Consider the following 20925-nt stretch of genomic DNA (forward strand, 5'->3'; position numbering starts at 1 on the left):
GTGAATTCCCATGTGTGCATGGAGGAGGCAGGGGACCCGCTGTCAGGCAACACGGAGGTGTGCGCTGGTTGTGCAAGCTGAAGTAAGGCGATCAGAGGAGGGGGTCGGCATGGATGAGGCTTCCCGCTCTTTGCAGCTGCTGATGGGGGCTGTGAGTAGAGTGAAGAGATCTAGTGGGTGTGATCAGATTGGGAGTATGGGGGGGGGGGGTGATCAGGCTGGGGGATGCTATATGGGGCTGAGTCTGGGGAGGTTTGTTCTGGGAGAGGTAGGTGTGTGTGTGTGTGGGGGGGGGGGGGTGATCAGAGGAAGAGATCTGGGGGGAGGGTGATCAGACTGGGGGTATCTAGGGGTGTGATCAGGGTGGAGGTATCTGGGGATGTAATCAGGGTAGGGTAATCTGGGGAGTTGTGATCAAAGTGGAAGGGTTCTCTAGGGGTGTGATCAGAGTAGGGGATATCTGGGGATGTAATAAGGGAAGGGGTATCTGGGGAGGTGTGATCAGGGTGGGAGAGGGTTAACTAGGGGTGTGATCAGAGTGGGGGGTATTTGGGGGTTGCAATCAGGGTAAGGGTATCTAGGGATGTGATCAGAGTAGAGGGTATCTGGGGGTGTATTCAGGGTAGGGGTATCTGGGAAGGTGTGATCAGGCAAAATGCATCTTCGACTGTGTAGACAAAAATCCTTGCACCATTAGAGGCTTCACACATGTTGTACATGGGGCAGTATATTTATCTGGAGGGTGAGGGGAGTCCAGGATGGGAGAGGATGAGGAGGTGAGAGAAGCATGTACCCAATCAGCAGAGGACTGATAGTGACAGTGAGGGGAGCAGAGGCGGGGGCAGCTTCATATCCCCAAAGTCGCTCACATGTTATGTAGGGGTGGTGCGGGTCGTGGTCTCAGGCTTTCATGCCCCTCTCTACCACCCCCTCCCTCTCTCTCACCCCCTCTCTCATCTCCCCTATCTCTCTCACCCCTCTTTCTCTCACCCCTCCCTTTCTCTCACCTCCTCCCTCTCTCATCCCCTTACTCTCTCTCATCCCCTATCTCGCCTACACATGCTGAAGTGAGAGCAATAATTCTACATCAGGAGTAGGGGTAAACTTATAGAGGTGAAGATCTACCTGAACAGCATGGGAGAAGTCAAAGATCACTGGGCACAGTGTCACCTCCTCACACCGGAATGAAACCTCTAATCGTCGTACCGTGTTGCAATTGCATACATAGCAGGGCAATTATGGGTTTAAATCAGGTGGTAAGGAGGCAACGTATCTCTTCTCTTACCCCTTTTTCTCTCACCCCTCTCTTTCTCTCACCTCCTCCTTCTCTCACCCCCTTACTCTCTCTCACCCCCTCTCTTATCCCACCTATCCCACCCCTCTTTCTTTCACCCCCCTCTCTCTCTCACTTCCTCCTTCTCTCATCGACTTTCTCTCTCTCACCCCCTCCCACCCCCCCCCCCCCCGTCTCTCACCTCTCTCTCTCTCTCACACCCCTCTCTCTCCCCTTCCATTCTATCTCTCTCACCCCCCTCTTCCACCCCCTTCTCTCTCCCACCCTTCCCTCTCTCTCACCTCCTCTTTCTCATCTCCGTCTCTCTCTGCTGTTAGGACCCAAATTTGATCTTACACACAGGCCATGCGGCAGCCATCTTTAAACCTAGAAGTGCACAGCAGCTTTTATGGAAAGAAGCCATGAACTTCTATGCAGACTATATTTAAATGCGCCCTCTATGCAGCTGAGCTGCAATATGTAGGTGGGGCTTTCTGTGGGTGTGGGTGGGGACACAGTGGGTCCCATGATCCCCTATTGCCCGGGGGCCCCATGAGTTGTTAGTCAACCCCTGCTCTGTAACATTAAAATTGTCTATGTGAGAGGCTGCAGCAAACAGGAGATTTGTAGGAGACAACCTGTGAACACACAACCAAGAACATAAAGACTACAGTGTCATCCTTGGGCCAGCATATTAGTAGAAGAAGCTGTAGTGTGATCTTTGTGAGAATTATTATATACATTACCTGCAAGTGTTCTACAGGGGTTGGACAAAATTATGGAAACACTACATGATTTGCAGGTGTGAAAGTGACGACATGTTTCGCGTTAAAAGCAAAAGGGATGTAACATTCTTTTGCTGTGTGATGAGACACCTAACTAACAGGTGGGAAGCCCTTCTTACGGTATTCACTGAGTGGGCTGCTAGTAATATGGAGTCATGTCAGAGCCTACTGACTTTCAAAGAGGGAAAGTTGTTGAAGTTGCACATTTATTTGCAGTGTTGTGAGGTACAGTATCAAAGGTTATGGCGGCATAAACCATTTCCGGGAGAACATTGTCTGATAAGCGCAGTCAACATTGTCAACTGACCGAAAGAGACAAAAGGACATTGCACATGATTCTGACCTGTAAATTTGCATTAAGATTGGTATCAGATTCCAAAATCTACCGTCGAAGACCTATATTGGTCAATTCCCAGGTGAATTCCAGCCGCCTTGGATGCCAAAGGTGGTCCAACACCCATATTAAGTAATTATTTTGTTCTTTTACCATACTTGTTTACATAATTTTGTCCAACCCATGTACTTTCATAATGCTTAGCATGCATACATAGGAAAAATATAACGATACTAGGTACTGTGCACTTTAAGTGAAAGTTGCAGAGACCCCCCCCCCCCCCCCATTACCAATTGGGATGTACTTGTTTTACTTCTTGTAGTTGGAATCCCACAAATGCTTTTTACCTCATGGTGGGGCGATCCTGAGGACTATGACCTGGCAATAGCACACTGCAGCACCCATCTCCACCATCAGGAGCTCTGGTGAAGACTAGTTAGTGCTAAGACCCTGTGCCTTGGGTAAGCCAGCATCATCCACTAGAGTGACTTCCATTTGTACTTCTGGTTGGTGGGAGTCTCTCTACTGCTATAGCTACTGGTTTTTGAGCCTGACCCCTGACTGTGACAATGACATAATGTAATTATGCACAAACAACCAGGGGTTTATCCAAACTAGGTAGGAGACAAGTTGCTGCTATACTGATAACATCATGGAACAAGTTGCTTTTGGAACATTATACAATACTGAAATTGATTATGAGCCTGGGGTGTGTAGGCAGGAGTTTATATTTAGTACTGGCTTGCGCATTGCCTTCAGTTGACCTGAACTTAAAGTGGATCTTTAGTGAGAACATGAAGTCCTGCTAGATCACTTCAGGCCCCTTTTGTAGGTATGGTTTCAGTATGTAAAACATGAAATATGTGCCTATACTGTGTAAACTATAAAAGTGACAGCGCTGTATACAGATGTACAAATAATGTAATATCTTTACAGTCCTTAAAGTGCTAATGTCGTAAACCACATCATAATAATGTCATAATAAAGTGCTAAACCAATATTATATCAACAGAGTTTTTCAACAAACATATCATATAGCAAATTATAACAAAAAGTGCTGTAGTGCTCCAAAAATTCCCACATAAAACAAATAAATCATTTGTGTTCACAGTCCAATATCTCATGAACGTTCATATAAGAACAATGTGCCAAAACTGGTGTATAAAATTGACGTGAAAAAGTTGTATGTTCCTCTTATCTTCAAGTCTTGTCACCACACCAAGTGAATTGTCCCACCACCACTTATGTTTAAAATTATTCGACAGAATAAATGGCTGGTAATATTATAAACTAGCGAATGGGTGTTTTCCCTTCAGGGAGTAATCATCTGCAAGTTTCTTGGTGGACCATCTAAAACAATCTTCCCCCACTTCCAATCGATGTTTTAGACAAGGAGAAAATCAATAAAGGAGAGAAAATTTGGCATAGCATAAAATCTTTTTAAAATTAGTTCCCACTTTATTAAAAAGATAATGCCCTCACATTTAAAAGTGTCCCCACTGACACAAGTATACCCGGCATGTAATCATGTGCGAGTTAGCACCGACTTCTTAGCTGCCACGAGCTGACCCAACTCAGTGTAATGGTAATACTTCCAACTCACACCCTACGTACGTTTCGTCATTGGGCATAATACATTGTCTCTAAACATTGTCTCTGAGCATGCTCTGCACATGCTCAGTTGCTCTCTATTTTTAGGCACTGTGCCGAATTTGTATAGGCAGATCTGCTGACAGTTTAAAGATTTATTGCTGCTCAGGGGCACGGGGCTTTAACAAAATAGCATCCTCCAGAAAGAAGAAACAGGAGCAATGCTGGAGGCAATTTACAGCACACACTAATTTTAGTAGCATAATTAATAATGTGGAATGTATGTTCCTTGCTAAAAAACATTATTTTTTATTAAGTTGTTAAGACTAAAGTTACGCTTTAAAATATAATAGTACAGAGCCTATAATATAAAATTTCTGGCATACCCTTGCCAGTGTACAGTGAATATGTTAAATAAAATTATAATGTTCCAAAGTTGGGAATGAAAGTGCACAGAGGTGGATATGTGACAACCCTAGAGAGGAAAATGTTAGGGAGAGTGGAAAAGGCACAAACATTGTCCATACGTGTACAAGTCCACTCTTTTTTAATCATAGACAAAACCAAAACCACTGATGGAAGGTTGCTATGATTCAATCAGCCATTTTTGCAATACAAAGCTAGTTGGAATAGGTAAAAATTGCCACATCTATGCCTAGCATAAGTCCTATTTTGTTAGAAATAATTAAACACTACCTCTGGTCATACACATGCCAATTTTCAGTCAGTTCAATCCAGCTTTCATTCACAAAAACTACAGAACAAATCAATGCAAACTATTACTAAAAGCTTCAACTGAAACAATGAAATGATTGAAATTTACGATAATTTTTTTAACAAAAGGTTGATAGTGGTCGAATATGCCTGACAATTGCTGAGTGTGTGGTCAGGTTAATGACAATTGCAGAATTTATGTCACTTGACATCCTTAAAGGCCTTCAACTCTATTGAATGGCACAACTTTCAGGCTGTTAAAATATCATTTGAATCTGGCTTTCTTGCATGGATGTCTCTCTTGTACACTACTTCAGTTGCTTGTGTTCATGCCAATAACATAATTTGCAAATATTTTCATAAAAAAGTAGTATAATAAGATAAGACTGCCTTTGTACCCCTATTTGGTTGCCCTAGCTATGGTACATGCTAGCTTAATACATCAGTCCCCTTAGTCCTTACATGAAAAAAATATTGCACTAAGAAGATACACTAATGTATTTAGATTTAGGATTGTAGCAGTGCACATTGGAGTTGCTTAACATTACAAAACATTTGGTTAAACTAAATGTATTTAACATGGTAAATATCCTTTAATGCACCTACCCAACTATCTCAATGTTTTACAATCTGCTTCAATTTGCATCCCAATAATTACATTTCTGGCTAAATTTGACTGGTTAGTGTAGAAAATATGGCTACCGTATTGACCACAGCTATCCAAGCATCCTATGAAGAATTCATACATTGAATGTACAGGTTGTCATTAAAAACAGCAAAATACTTTCTTTGGTTGTTGAAGTGCTAACCTGGCACAAGGTAGAGCGGTTATCCCCAGGGCTAGTATAGTAGAACTCCACGGGGGAGGTACGCAGCAAGACTTACACCAGCTTTAGATCTCCCCACTCTCCACACCCTACAACCCCAACAGAAGGCAGTAACATAGCCCTGCACAGAGGAGGCAGCAATAGGGAAGAGAAGGAAAAGGGTGGGGGCGGAGAGGGGGCACACATCAACAGATCAGCATAAATTACTTCAGTATCCAGGGCCACCACACCTTCTTAAATTTCCAGGGACACCCCCGACTAATATACAGTGCCTTGCGAAAGTATTCGGCCCCCTTGAACTTTGCACACTTTTGCTACATTTCAGGCTTCAAACATAAATATATAAAACTGTAATTTTTTGTGAAGAATCAACAACATGTGGGACACAATCATGAAGTGGAACAAAATTTATTGGATATTTCAAACTTTTTTAACAAATAAAAAACTGAAAAATTGGGCGTGCAAAATTATTCAGCCCCCTTAAGTTAATACTTTGTAGCGCCACCTTTTCGCTGCGATTACAGCTGTTAGTCGCTTGGGGTATGTCTCTATCAGTTTTGCACATCGAGAGACTGAAATTTTTGCCCATTCCTCCTTGCAAAACAGCTCGAGCTCAGTGAGGTTGGATGGAGAGCATTTGTGAACAGCAGTTTTCAGTTCTTTCCACAGATTCTCGATTGGATTCAGGTCTGGACTTTGACTTGGCCATTCTAACACCTGGATATGTTTATTTGTGAACCATTCCATTGTAGATTTTGCTTTATGTTTTGGATCATTGTCTTGTTGAAAGACAAATCTCCGTCCCAGTCTCAGGTCTTTTGCAGACTCCATCAGGTTTTCTTCCAGAATGGTCCTGTATTTGGCTCCATCCATCTTCCCATCAATTTTAACCATCTTCCCTGTCCCTGCTGAAGAAAAGCAGGCTCAAACCATGATGCTGCCACCACCATGTTTGACAGTGGGGATGGTGTGTTCAGGGTGATGAGCTGTGTTGCTTTTACGCCAAACATAACGTTTTACATTGTTGCCAAAAAGTTTGATTTTGGTTTCATCTGACCAGAGCACCTTCTTCTACATGTTTGGTGTGTCTCCCAGGTGGCTTGTTGCAAACTTTAAACGACACTTTTTATGGATATCTTTAAGATATCTTTAAGAAATGTCTTTCTTCTTGCCACTCTTCCATAAAGGCCAGATTTGTGCAGTATACGACTGATTGTTGTCCTATGGACAGAGTCTCTCACCTCAGCTGTAGATCTCTGCAGTTCATCCAGAGTGATCATGGGCCTCTTGGCTGCATCTCTGATCATTTTTCTCCTTGTATGAGCTGAAAGTTTAGAGGGAAGGCCAGGTCTTCGTAGATTTGCAGTGGTCTGATACTCCTTCCATTTCAATACAATCGCTTGCATAGTGCTCCTTGGGATGTTTAAAGCTTGGGAAATCTTTTTGTATCCAAATCCGGCTTTAAACTTCTCCACAACAGCATCTCGGACCTGCCTGGTGTGTTCCTTGTTCTTCATGATGCTCTCTGCGCTTTAAACGGACCTCTGAGGTCACAAAGTTCAAGGGGGCCGAATACTTTTGCAAGGCACTGTAGGTCAATTTATACTGTGGCAATGCAGTATTACCCATATCCTCCCAGGTCAAGACAAAAGATGGGGCAGAAGAGGACCACTTACAGATTATAGCCTTCTTAGCATAGTACAAGAGGGTTGACACCAGTATTTTCGTATTGTGGAGTCTCTGGGCATCATCATGTGTTCCCAACAGCGCCAGCTCCGGGGATGCGGGGATACACAGGTCCAATCTTGTGTTAAGGGTGTTAAAGACCGAGGACCAGAACCTCTGCAACATATGTATGTAAGTCCCCAACTGAGAGTGGCATCGGGGGCAGTGGGCATCCCTGTCAGGGTTTATAGATTTTAGTCGTATCGGGCTGAAATTAAAATTTTGTTTGAATAAACTTATCCTGGGATGAAATTACTAAATTCGGGCCATCCTTCAATGAATCCTCCCAATCCTCCCTATCCAGGGAGGGGGAAAATGTCCACTCTTAGACAGTGTTCAGAGGAACAAGTTTTCCCATTAGATTTCCCTTCACCTTTTGATCTGGTGACAACTGTAAAATCTTTGATGTTCTATCTTGATCTGGGCCAACGCTTGCTTTATGGAACACCAACAATAGTCCCAGTATGAACTTGGGGACATTACAAACCAGAGCTATGGATACATGATTTTTCATTTTTTAGAGTTTTTTTTTTTAAACTTTAAGTGATTGTAAAGTCTCCTTTATTTCCCTATAAAAATAACAAACATGTTATACTTACCTGCTCTGTTGCAGTGGATTTTCACAGAGCAGACCAGATCCTCCTCTTCTCGGGTCCCTCTCCTGTGATCCTTGCCCGTCCCTCCTGTTGAGTGCCCCAACAGCAAGCATCTTGTTATGGGGGCACTCGAGCTGAGTCACAGCTCTGTGTGTCCATTCAGTCCCACTGCCCCAAACCAGCCCCACTCCTTCTCTCCCAGATTGGCTAGCTGACTTTCATTGACAGCAGTGGTAGCCAATCACACTTGTAGACATCACTGAACAGAGAGGTCCTCAGATAAGTGCTGTACACAGAAGGCTTTTTATCTTAATGCATAGAATGCATTACGATAAAAAACTTCTGACTTTACAACCCCTTTAAGCACCCGTGTTCATGGTCTTATGGATTGTGACCCCACTGGCATGTGAGGGAGGTTTTTATAGCCTTGGAGCCTACGTTTAGCTATTTAAAATTGGGTCTGGATCCCTACATCTAAAGGAAGCATATATGTTTTGTAAAATATCCTCCTCTGGGCCCCGGTGCCCTTTGAGAATCTGAAGGGCACAGCCTGTATATTATATGGGGCTCTGTAGTAAATACTATCATTCGATTCTGGGACTTTTGAGTACTATACTTTTAGTGGACACACATATACCTTGGATTTACCAGCTCATTCATTGGTTCAGTTTACGAAAGTATTTATACAGCTGCTTTCCATTTGGATAATCACCTTGGACTCACCCAACACTATTATCACCATCGTTATTGTGTTTACAGAGTAACATTACAGGACGTTTATAAATACTGTATATATCATGAATATGGTTGATCCGTATTGGGGAGAGGTGGACATACAGTATGTTTTTAATGTGTGTTTTTGTATGTATGGGATTTTTTTGGGTGTTATTTTAAATTTAACTAAATAGAATAAAGTATATTGTACATTTCTGTATATATTCCAGTAAGTGATTGAAGGCGTTTTTTCTCTTTATGTTTTTTCATTTGTCTACACTAGAGAGGGGGTTAAGTCTAAAATTAGGTTTTTATTAGAGTTTTTGGAGTTGACAAGGCTCTGTCAAATGTCCTACAGCAAATGATGTGTGCTGCATGCAGCCCTTTAGTTAGAACAGAATAAAAAAAGAATACAACTTGTATAAAAGAACAGAAGAAAAAAGTTATCTTGCAGGGTATTCTGTTGATCTCTCTTACAAATCTGCAAAATTAAACATCTTTTTAGTTAACCACTTGTCGACCAGTCACGTTGACTGTACTGCGGCAAAGTGGTTCGTTATCGTCTGGCGACGTAGACCTACGTCACCAGACATTCCCCTCTCTCGCGCCGCCGGAGGCTCGCTCCCGCTGTGTTCAGTTACAGCGGGAGTCGGGCCAGGGGAGGAGCGGCGGTGATCGTCGGGGAATCGAGTGTGGAGATCCTAAGTGACAGGCAGGGTCAGATTGCAGGGTTCAGCATAGCTGAACCTGCGATCTGTCTCTGTGTCACTCAGTCACCTCCCCCACACACGTCAGTAAGCACCAGGCATACATGAACTCCTCCCTCTCCAATAAAAATTAACCCCATATGTATAGCACTGATTACTGTAGTAATGTCACTGGTACCCCCAAAAGTGTCAAAAATGTCAGTCAAGGGTCCAATCTGTCGGCCGCAATGTCGCAGTCCCGCAAAAAAAATCGCAGATCGCCGCCATTACTCGTTAAAAAAAAAAACACCAAAAATGACAGAAATCTTTCCCTTAGTTAGTAAACGCAATAACTTTTGCGCAAACCAATCAAAATACACTTATTGCGATTTTTGTTTACCAAAAATATGTAGCAGAAAACAAATTGGCCAAAAATGATAAATTTTGATTTTTACATTTTTTTGGGGGGGAATTTCATATAAAACAAATGTGAAAAATATTGTTATTTTTTCACAATTTTTGCTCTTTTTTTGTTTATAGCGCAAAAAGTAAATATTGCACAGGTGATCAAATACCACCAAAAGAAAGCTCTGTTTGTGGGAAAAAAAGGACGTAAATTTTGTTTGGGGTAAAAAAAAAAAAAAATACTTTGCAAACAAAAAAGGAGGCTTTACAGTAATCTATATCTGTGTATGGTAGCTATTTCTACACATAAAATATTTTTTTTTTCCCCCCCACAAAGTTTTCAAACTAGTCAGGAAATTTAATTTTATCTGTCAATGTGTAACTATTCTGGAAATGAACCACAAGATGGCTCTATTGCTTTGTTTATAAGCTTGCATTATGCTGGCCAATGCTTTCTGCCTAATAAATGTAGATATACAGAAAGGTAATATGAAATTGAATATTTCATACATACTACAGTACATAATTGATACAAACACAGAAAATTAAATACCAACAGTTCTAAAATATAACATGTGAAAAATATTGTATATAGAAAGAACCAGATCTGTCTATCAACCAACCCAACAGTTTCCAAAAGTTTGCAATTTTAGGTAATTGAGATGGCCAATAAATGGTTTCACTTTAACCACTTAAGCCCCAGGCCTATTTTGGACACTTTTTGTTAAAATCAGTATTTTTTCCTAGAAAACTACTTAGAACCCCCAAACATTATATATATATATATATATATATATATTTTTTAGCAAAGACTCTGGAGAATAAAATGTCGGTCATTGCAATATTTTTTGCGCAGCGGTATTTACGCAGCAATCTTTAAAACGCCATTTTTTTGGGAAAAATTACGAAAAATCACATTTCACTGCATTTAAAGAATACTAAACAGTAAAGTTAGCCCATTTTTTTTGTATATTGTGAAAGATGTCACGCCAAATAAATAGATACCCAACATGTTACGGTTTAAAATTGCGCACATTCGTGGAATGGCGACAAACTACGGTCAATAGAAATCTCAATAGGCGACGCTTTAAAATGTTTTAATGGTTACCAGTTTAGAGTTAGAGTTAGCTCTTTTTTAAAAATTATTGCTCATGCTCTGGTGATCGCGGCGATACCTCACATGTGTGGTTTGAACAGCGATTTCATTCGCAGCTCGACTTCCATATACCTTTTCTTTCATGCGCGAGCTAACGGTGACGGGGGTGGCTACAATTTTTTTTTTTCCTATTTATTTATTTTTTTACTTTATTACAGGTTTTTAAAAACATCCCTTGTGACACCAATATACAGTGACAGGTACTCTTTATGGAGGGATTGAGGGTCTAAAAGACCCTAGAACCCTCCGCTGCACTTCCATGTATTCAAAACGCCGCAAACGGCATTTTTGAATACAGTAGTTTTTAAAATCTGCCGCCTTTTGCAGCAGAGTAACCCGGAAGTGACGTCATGGACGCCGCCTCCGGGTTACGTCATCGGAGACCCGATCGAAGCCGCTTCCGGCTTAGATCGGGACTCCATGCAGCGGGTGGATGTGCCGGCTGGGTGCTTGGGTCTCCCGGTGGGATGGGAGGCCTGGGCAAAGTCACGGAAGGCGGCGGTAGGGGGGGGGAACGTCCCCTCCCACTCACCCGGGTAACGATCGAGCGGCTCCCGAGCCGCATCGGTCGTTACCGACGGAAAGCCGACCGTCGGCTCTAAACCACAGTAACGGGATGGTGCCTCTAGCTAGAGGCATCATCCCGGTATAACCCCGCAAAGTCAGCCGACGTAAATATACGTCACTTTGTGGTAAGTGGTTAACATCGTGCTATTTGCTGGGATGCATAGAAATAAACACTTCATAACTGACTATAGCTATGACATAAATTGCTTTTAAAGGCCCCTGAATATCCATGGCAAATACCTAACATTAACATAAGCATTATTTCCAAAAACAAAAGTTATTTTACAGCTTACCAACCTTTAAATGTAGTGACTGCATTACTTTTATTTTTTTTTATTTTTTTCATTCTTATTTATTATATTATTATTTATTCTTTTACCTGTGATCCACCCAGTAAAACACTTTCTGTCCTAAGCCTATGGGATAGAACGAGGTGCTGTCATGGTGAAAATGGTCAGTTAAAGGACTTAGAGTGTGCACGTTGGCTCCGTGCAGAACTACAGAGTGTAGATGTGCAGTGGAGAAAACTGCTTTTGCAGCTTTCTCCAGGTTTTAGTATACTTGAATGGCGCTCTGTAGCAGTGGCGGCTGGTGAAGTTTTAAGATGGGGGGGCGCAAGACCCCGCCCTTCTATTTTGGCCCCTCCCATTTCTCAGAAGCCACACCCCTTATAGACCCCACCCATTTTGTCCCCTGTATTTTGCTTGCGTGAACCAATTCTCCCAATATATCACATATTAAGGGCTCCATCAGTACTAGTATATCCCATAATAGGGAGCAGGGGCCCTATTATGGGATACACTGACAGAGTGGCACAAACCCCACAGTACAGGCCCCTTGTACAAACCCCACAGTACAGACCCCCTAGCACATGCCCCCTTTCAATGTAGTGACCAGCGTACATGCCCCTTTCAATGTAGTGACCAGCGTACATGCCCCCTTTCAATGTAGTGACCAGCGTACATGCCCCCTTTCAATGTAGTGACCAGCATACATGCCCCCTTTCAATGTAGTGACCAGCATACATGCCCCCTTTCAATGTAGTGACCAGCGTACATGCCCCCTTTCAATGTAGTGACCAGCATACATGCCCCCTTTCAATACAGTGACCAGCGTACATGCCCCCTTTCAATACAGTGACCAGCGTACATGCCCCCTTTCAATACAGTGACCAGCGTACATGCCCCCTTTCAATGTAGTGACCAGCGTGCATGCCCCCTTTCAATACAGTGACCAGCGTACATGCCCCTTTCAATACAGTGACCAGCGTACATGCCCCCTTTCAATGTAGTGACCAGCGTACATGCCCCCTTTCAATACAGTGACCAGCGTACATGCCCCCTGCAGAGGTATGGCAGTGGGAGAGATGGGATCAGGCAGAGGGATGGAGGTGGGAGAGATTGGATAAGGCGGTGGGCGGGATGAGATCAGGCAGAGGGATGGAGGTGAGAGAGATGGGATCAGGCAGAGGGATGGTGGTGGGAGAGATGGGATCAGGCAAAGGGATGGCGGTGGGAGGGATGGTCATGGGATGAGGCAGAGCAGAGGGGGATGGCAGTGGAAAGGCTGGATGGATGGATGGTCATGGGATGAGGCAGAGCAGAGGGGGATGGTGGTGGAAAGGCTGGATGGATGGATGGTCATGGGATGAGGCAGAGCAGAGGGGGATGGCGGTGGAAAGGCTGGATGGATGGATGGTCATGGGATGAGGCAGAGCAGAGGGGGATGGCGGTGGAAAGGCTGGATGGATGGATGGTCATGGGATGAGGCAGAGCAGAGGGGGACGGCGGTGGAAAGGCTGGATGGATGGATGGTCATGGGATGAGGCAGAGCAGAGGGGGATGGCAGTGGAAAGGCTGGATGGATGGATGGTCATGGGATGAGGCAGAGCAGAGGGGGATGGCGGTGGAAAGGCTGGATGGATGGATGGTCATGGGATGAGGCAGAGCAGAGGGGGACGGCGGTGGAAAGGCTGGATGGATGGATGGTCATGGGATGAGGCAGAGCAGAGGGGGATGGCAGTGGAAAGGCTGGATGGATGGATGGTCATGGGATGAGGCAGAGCAGAGGGGGACGGCGGTGGAAAGGCTGGATGGATGGATGGATGGATGGATGGTCATGGGATGAGGCAGAGCAGAGGGGGACGGCGGTGGAAAGGCTGGATGGATGGATGGTCATGGGATGAGGCAGAGCAGAGGGGGATGGCAGTGGAAAGGCTGGATGGATGGATGGTCATGGGATGAGGCAGAGCAGAGGGGGACGGTGGTGGAAAGGCTGGATGGATGGATGGATGGTCATGGGATGAGGCAGAGCAGAGGGGGATGGCGGTGGAAAGGCTGGATGGATGGATGGTCATGGGATGAGGCAGAGCAGAGGGGGATGGCGGTGGAAAGGCTGGATGGATGGATGGATGGTCATGGGATGAGGCAGAACAGAGGGGGATGGCGGTGGAAAGGCTGGATGGATGGATGGATGGTCATGGCCCATGATGACCATCCATCCAGCCTTTCCACCGCCATCCCCCTCTGCTCTGCCTCATCCCATGACTCATGGGATGAGGCAGAGCAGAGGGGGATGGCGGTGGAAAAGCTGGATGGATGGTCATGGAGGACTGACAGGACAGGAGGACCACGAGGACTCACCGGTGGTGATGTCTTCTTCCAGCAGATGACCTCCGGTGGTCTGGTCTCCTCTCCGGTGCCGCCGTCACTCCCGTCCGGTGTCCACCCGACTCCATCGCCCGCGGTCCGGTCCACTGCTGCGAGTGACGTCAGCCTGGTCAGCGTTGGATGTCCTGGATGCTGTGATTGGTCCAGGCTGGAGGCTGGACCAATCACAGCCAGGAATCCACGAAGTGGGGGTTTCCAAGGAATCTGCCTTGCGCCCAGGTTATGCCCCCCACGCCCCCCAGAAGGCAGCCAATCGGCGCCTCTTCTGGGTGGTAACCCCACCCCCCCCACCCCCTCCACATCGGCTGGCGGCGGCGGCGAACGCAATTTTTTTTTTTTTCAAACTTTATTGCTCGTTTTGCAATCTTTTTTTTTTTTTTTATCTTTTTTTTTTCTTCCTTTTTTCAGGGGGGGCGGCGCCCTGGCGCCCCCTATGCACCGGCCGCCACTGCTCTGTAGTTTGGAGATTCCATAGTGTCTTGGGTGGGATGGAATCTCCAACCCTGTGTCCATGTTTTGTGGATGACCAGCAGGGAATTGTGCTCAGTTGGAGATGGCTCCACCCAAGAGAGGCAAGAGGTCTCTAGGAGTCAGAGGCTGCAGGTGGCAGCCAGAGCACATGTGTGTCTACAAGAGACATGTGACGGCTTGGGGACTAAGGCCAGAGTGAAGCTGTCAGCTTCACAGAATTCTTGGTCTGTGTTACAGCATAAAGAGAAGATTTACTGGAAATAAAAGCTGAGTGAGAAGTTAAGAGCCAGGTGGGCTAGCATTTTCTTTTTATCGTATATTGACTGGAGAAGAACCCTTGCATGGGAAACCCTATATGTTATAAACTTTCCTTTTGTCTTTTAATAAAAATGGGCTGCCATGCCCTAAAACCGAAGTGCTCACTGACGTGAGTCACTTGAAAAACGCATCTACCACTAGAGCTAAGGGTCCCCTTGTTACATCTAGTACACACCAGTGTTAATTTCGTCGACTAAAACCGACTAAAACGTTTTCGTCAACTAAATTAACACAATTTTAGTCTACTAAAATACGACTAAAATTAAAACAATTCAGATGACTAAAATACGACTAAAACTAAAATGGCATTTTAGTCTTAAGACTAAAATACGACTAAAACTAAAATGGCATTTTAGTCATAAGACTATAACTAAAACTAAATAAAAAATTTACATCATCAAAATTAACACTCCTCTGCTGGCCATTTCTATATCGGCAACACAATTCCATCCAGAGCATGTAATAATAGCACATTAAAGTTTAAAAATGTATTGCACCACCGCATACGCATAAGTAAGCAGCATCTACTAAGCTGCTGAAAACTAAACAATTAAGAAAAAGGCTTTTCTTATATTTTTCCCTAATATTTAATGTTGGTAATATATTCAGGTAATATGTTCAATGACATCACAGTCAATGGAGTTTACAGCAGTGTTAATTTCGTCAACGAAAAGTTTTCGTCACCGCTTTCGTCACCGGCATTTTTCAACTGACGAAAACGTGACGCAAAGTATAGCACATTTTCGTCAAATGACCACAACTATGACGAAAATCAAATCCGTTTTCGTTAACGAACGAAAACTAAACGAGAATGTGAAGCAGGGACGTTTACCCAACTTCCGGTTTTCACAGAGCTCCGCCTGTGTGGCGTCTGGCGTGGCGTGTCCCGTGACGTCCGACGTGAGGAGTGGACTACTACAAGAGAGTCGACTCGAGACCAGTCACCTGACCTCACCAGAGCACTGCAGCTGCAGCACTACAGCCAGACGCGCCAGGCCCGACTCATCACACGGCAGTGGCACCCGGCCACCACCACATACAGAGCAGGGCACCCACTGTGAGTTAACAGCCAGGCCAGCTATTACTGCCTCCCTGAGTCCCCTCAGACCACTCACCAGTCACCACTGGCATCCGATTCCGCCATCCATCCAGGACTGTGTGCGTGCATATAGGCCGCTGAGGCCCGCCCGGCCCATCCTGTTCAACAACTTCAGTTCAGAGTCAGACCAGAGACCACCCTTAAACCTGAGACCCCCATCCAGCACTCTGAGCAGCACTGTGTGCACTCACTGCACTGACTGCAGGCAGAAGCATAACAGGCCTCCTCTCTGATCTGATCATGACCATTTAGATGACTAAAATGTAGGACGTTTTAGTAGACTAAAATGTAAGATGTTTTAGTCGACTAAAATGTACTGGAGTTTTAGTCGACTAAATACAACTAAAACTAAAACACTTGCAGAAAACAAAAATGGGACTAAAACTAAAATTCCATTTTAGTCCTAAGACTAAGACTAAAACTAAATTGAAATTTGCTGCCAAAATTAACACTGGTACACACAAGCCGAATGTCAGGGGACATCAGCCGGTTCAATGGAAACCGGCCAACATTCAGCCCGTGTGTACTGCAGCAGGTCCGACAGAAGCTGGCTTCTGTCAAAGGGGCATGACCGAAAAAGGTCTGCTGACCCGAGTGTTCTACCCGGGTCCGTCATCCCCCTGTCAGAACATAATAGAACAGCAAGGTAGATCGCTGTAGTAAAATCTGATTATTAGTACAGATTACAAAACACTCATTGAATTAAGTCTCAGGTAGTTAGAAAGTACCAAAATCTGATGCTATGAAAAAAGTGTAATCGTTGGCTATGTTAAAAAAATTATTTTCCTAATTATTTCCTAATTGATTTAGTTTCAGTTTATTGTAAACTTGCTTATGGTTATTGATTGCTGCATCTATGTTAGGCTTGCTATTAAAGCGGGGTTCCGGCCACAGAAAAAAAAATCAATGAACATACCCCCGGGACAGTCAGGGCTAGTGCATTCCACAATGGCTAGCCTCTGCTCTGTCACGGTTCGCACTTACCTTTTAGAAGAAATACTTTTAAAATTTCTTCTCCAGCGCTGCCATCTCAGGTGTGGGCAGCTGGAAGCCAGCGCGATCCTCTTCCGCGTCCTCTTCCGTCCTCTTCGGTCCCACGATGCACTGCGCCGACCCCGCCGTCACTTCCGGGTCTGCAGCGTCATCCTTGCACAGCTTCTGGGCATGCCCAGAAGCTGTATAGCAAGGTATGACGTGCCTGCACCGGAACTGACGTCGGGGCCGGTGCAGGTGCATTGATTCCTGGGAGCGATGACGTTCAGCTCCCAGGAATCATTGCAAAGCGGAAGTGACGACCGGGCCGTGAGGCCGAGGGAGGAAGTGGAAGACAGGTGAGTGTTTTTTTTCTGCAATTACAAGGTGAGTAAAAAAAAAAAAAAAATTCTAACTACCCATTTCTTTTTCAGGTTAGCTATAGCAAGCGGATAGCCCAAAATCGACTATGTCTTTAAAGAGATAATGAAGGCTAATTTCTTTTTTAAATAAAATAAAAAGGATATCATACTTAGACATGCGCAGAATGGAAAAATTTGTTTAGTTACATTTCGGATAGATTCGTTATGTTACTAATTTCATTTCATTTTAGAGTTAGTTTAGTTTGGTTTTGAAATGTGTTTAGTTACGTTTCGTTTTAGTTAAATTTCGTATAGCACATGCATACAGCAAAAATGACATTTCTAAAGATGTCAAATGTGTCTTAAATGTGTCAAATCACATTTAAATTGACTCGCAGTTGCAATTGCTGGCACCCGGCTATTAAAGCGTTTTTTTTTCAAATGGCGTAGCCCCTCCCCCCCATTATCCATACCAGAACCTTATCAGAGTATGCAGTCTGGCAGGCCAGTAAAGGGGGGGGGGGGGGAACTGCCCCCACCACCAGACCGGGAAGAAAAAAAGCTTTGCCCGCAATGAAGGCTAACAGCCTTCCTCCATGAACCTGCTGCAGGCTCCGCCGTTTGACAGTTCTTTTATAGGTAAGGGGCGAAGCCACCTGACAACATCACCTGGTGTAACCGCCCCCTTGTAACATCACCGCCCCAGCATTCACCGGTCGGTGGTGTCACAAGGGGACAGGGCCACCAGATGACATCACCAGGTGGCCCCGCTCTTTATCTGTCAAACTGTGGAGGAGGCATTCGGCGGTCAGTCTTCCTCACGGGCAGAGCGTTTTTTTGGGTCTGGTTGGCATTATGATTGATGATGGATCTACATTGGGGGACATTATTTTATTTTTTTTAATAAAGAAATTGTCAAAAACCTGTGTACCCTTACTCATTTACTCATTCACATATGGGGGCGGGATCTAGGGGGGCTTTCAGATTTTGATAAACCCTCTGCCTGCAGAACCCCACAACCACAGCTCAGGGTAGTAGGGAAGAAGCCCTTGTCCCCATCAACATTCAAAGCACCCCCCTCCACCCCAGAATGGACTGGGGGGGACCTCACAAAATAAAAAAATAAATAAAAAATGTAATAGCCGGGTGCCTGCAAATGCAACCATGAGTCAATTTAAATGTGATTTGACTCATTGTTGCTGCAGCATATTCTATACATGCTACTGATACACAATTTACAGGCAGACTAAGGGAACCCCCCAGGCACTATATGAAGACATTTTTCATTTTGATTGTTTCACTTTAGGTGGGGTTCCCACACCTTTTTTTTACATTTTGGTGTGGGGTCTCCCTTAAAATGTATTCCACACCCGAAGGGCCTGGTATGGATTTGGAGGGGGACCCCCCACGCCGTTTTTTTAAAACATTTTTGTATTGCTGGCATTGTCGTTTACATTTTAGCTGTCAGTAGGGAAACCCGTTGACAGCTGATGAGTCATCGGTTGTTAAGGACCCAGCAGCCGGTATCCCGACCCGCTACTTAACAACCAGCTATTCTTCACACACGAATTGGTCGATCATTTTTGGACCAATCCAAATTCTAATCGCTCTGAATAATTGGAATTTGTTAGAAAATGAAACAAATTTTTACGGATTCCAACGAAATTAGTTACTATTCCATTTAGAGATTCGGATACATCTGAATCTCCAAATAACCTAAAAATTTGCACGAATTTGTATTTGGATCGAAAGGAATTGTACATGTTTAGTCATACTTACCTGCTCTGTGCAATGATTTTGCACAGAGTGGTCCCTTACCTTCTGTTCTGGAGTTCCCCACCAGCGCTGTCCACTCTTTCTTTGGATGCCCCCTTAGCAAGCTGTGTGCTGTGGGGACACTCATGCGGGTGTGTTCCTGAGCCAAGAGTCTATGGACGCATACAGTTCTAGTAAGCCACACCCAGGGTCGGTGCTAGACTATTTTGCGCCCTAGGCAAGACCAGCTACAAAAAAAAACTGTACATATTGCTCCCCTTCCTGCACATAATGCCCCCCCTTTAACCCTACATTCCCCTTCCTGTACACACTGCCCCCCTTTAATGCTGCACCCCCTACCTGCACACTGCCCTGCTTTAATACTACACCCCCTTCCTGCACACATTGCCCTCCTTTAATGCTACACCCCCCTTCCTATACACACTGTCCCCCCTTTAAGCCTATACTCCCCTTCCTGTACACACTGCACCCCTCTCTAGAGCTGATATCCACCTGGGATGAGGAGGTGACAGGAGAGGAATATGGCACTGGCCATGTCTGCGCCCTAGGTGGCAGTGCGCCCTAGGGGGCTGCCTAGTTCGCCTAGTGGTAGCACCAGCCCTGGCCACACCTCTGCTCCCTCGTCAAAGGAGTTTGACTGACAGCAGCAGGGACATATGGTTCCTGCTGTCCTCAGTGATTCCTGTAAGACCAATAAAAGAAGAGAGCGGTACTACACCCAGGACAGCGCAGGATTGGTAAGAGAAGTCAATAAAGTGTTTAGGTGTTTAGGAATGAGGGGGGAACAGATGGTGGGATGTTTATCTTAATGCAGGGAATGCATTAGGCTTAAACACAGTTTGACTTTAGAACCACTTTAAAAAGCCATTTTTTGTCTTAAGATATCACCTAACACAAACATACAATATTCTCTATAATTTAATTAGTCTGACAAATGTTTTTGTGTCATGAATGTAGAGAGAGGTTAAATTTAAAATTGGGAACTGTAAGTCTTATCTATGTCTCATTCTAATATGATGCCACACTGTCTTTCTTAAAATTACAACCACATCCGAAGGGGAAGTGCTTACCAGAAGGGCCTTTGCTTTTTATGATATAAAGGAGTCCCAGTTTCATATCTTCTTTTCTCATTGCAACTTCCCACGTTTCTGTTCTTGTAAGATAGCTGATGTGTACAAGAAACTGGTTTTCTATGTCATAAATACATATCGACCACAATAAGAAGCTCTTAATTATCTAAGTGCTAATTTAAAGGTCACTTTCACTGTCACATATTAAAGGAGGAGTGATTATCATGCTCCCCCATGCCTAGAAGTACCCAACATGGTTGGGCCAATGCAGGTTAAAAGGTAGGGGGGTGGTTTTCAGTCACTTCCTCCATGTTTCCCTGCTCATTGGGTGCCAAACAAGGGTCAAATGAGAGGCCTACACTAGGGTGGGTTCTTCTGGGCTATGCTAGGCACTTTGCTACCAGGTCACTTTACACACACATGGGGTACCTTTACAAGGCTGAGGCTGTTGTGGGGGGGATACTCGACCTTAAGGCGGCCCTCTATACTTAAAGCGGAGTTCCACCTAAAAGTGGAACGTCCGCTCATTTGCTTCCTCCCCCCCTCCGGTACCACATTTAACACCTTTCAGGGGGGAGGGGGGAACGGGTACCTGTTTTTGCGCTGTCCCTTGGAAGTTTGCCCCCCTCCACCTTCCTCCGCTGCTGAGCCAATCCAAATGCGCAGCGCGCTTCGCGCATGCGCATTGGGGACCCGCCTGTGAAGCCGCAAGGCTTCACTGCCGGGTTCCCTCACCAGGCAATGGCGGCAGCTGTGCCGACATCACTGAACTCCAGGACAGGGAAGTGTCCTAATATTAAAAGTCAACAGCTACAG

At 44.9% G+C, this 20925-nt stretch overlaps 1 protein-coding gene across 1 annotated transcript in view; it reads left to right on the plus strand.

The window, feature by feature from the left end:
• TNNI3 (troponin I3, cardiac type) overlaps positions 1 to 20925 on the plus strand; it is a 54076-nt gene that overhangs the window by 11623 nt on the left and 21528 nt on the right. The window lies entirely within an intron of this gene.

This window comes from Pelophylax lessonae (genome assembly GCF_965119305.1).
Source record: "Pelophylax lessonae genome assembly, chromosome: 12".
Taxonomy (NCBI): domain Eukaryota; kingdom Metazoa; phylum Chordata; class Amphibia; order Anura; family Ranidae; genus Pelophylax; species Pelophylax lessonae.